This window comes from Rutidosis leptorrhynchoides, chromosome 11, assembly GCF_046630445.1.
Source record: "Rutidosis leptorrhynchoides isolate AG116_Rl617_1_P2 chromosome 11, CSIRO_AGI_Rlap_v1, whole genome shotgun sequence".
Taxonomy (NCBI): domain Eukaryota; kingdom Viridiplantae; phylum Streptophyta; class Magnoliopsida; order Asterales; family Asteraceae; genus Rutidosis; species Rutidosis leptorrhynchoides.
Window position 1 is genome coordinate 155,157,094 of NC_092343.1, and position 1,176 is coordinate 155,158,269.

Below are 1,176 nucleotides of genomic sequence, written 5' to 3' on the forward strand. Positions count from 1 at the left end.
CGAAAAATCAGATCTTATAGATTTCATAGATTTTCTTTAAATCCCTTGAATCCCGAAATTCAACCAAGACAACGTCAAAAGTAAAGAAGCACCTTATTTTCTAAATTCAATCGTGACTACGTCAAAAGTTAAATCTCTATCCCAATCATTTGTGATAGCTTCATTCGTGCTCTTCGAAAAATCAAATTGTTTTACCCATATTACTCAAAGATGATAAAACTCTATTTATCAACTCATATTCGTCATGAAAACATTTTTATTGTTAGCCATGACCACCTCACTCAAATTTCGGGACGAAATTTCTTTAACGGGTAGGTACTGTGACGACCCGGAAATTTCCGACCAAATTTAAACTTAATTCTTATTTGATTTCGACACGATAAGCAAAGTCTGTAAAGTTGAGTCTCAAAAATTTTGAACTATTTTTATGAATCCATTTGACCTTTGACTTTTCCCGACGACTCACAATACGATTACTTGTAAATAGATATGTATATAATTATATATATATATATATATATATATGTAAATAATAAAATGAAATATTATATATTGTAATTGTTAGAATTAATTACGTAAATAATAATAATATATAATAAATATTATTTAGAAAGTATATATACATATAAATAAAGTGTATAGAATATATATTTAGTGATTTCGAAGTTATTTAGTAAATAACGGTAACGCTCAATTGTCATTCAATTGATAGTAAACGAGTTAAAAAGGAACTTATGTGATTTTAAAATAAACGATGATCCGAAAATGAGTTTTATAAATTATAGGCTTATTAAAAATATAATAAATAATGAAACACACCAACTAGGTATGACGTCAAGAATTTTAAAAGGTTTAAAACAATATAGATATATATATATATATATATAATTTTTATAAATATAAAATTAACCAATCATTGAATCATATTAAACTAAAATACATTGGGTTTTAGATAACAGATAAAAATTAAATACCAACCCGTGACTACACATTTAATACCCGAGTTTATTTAATTATTACACCGTGTTATATCTATACCCGTGATTAACCAGTAAAACACCCGTGACCTTATCTAATCTATCTATATTATTGCCCTTTTCAGATTCGTTTTATCAAACACCCAATTTTTTCTCTCAAGAACACCCACTACTATTCATCATCATCATCAATCTTTTA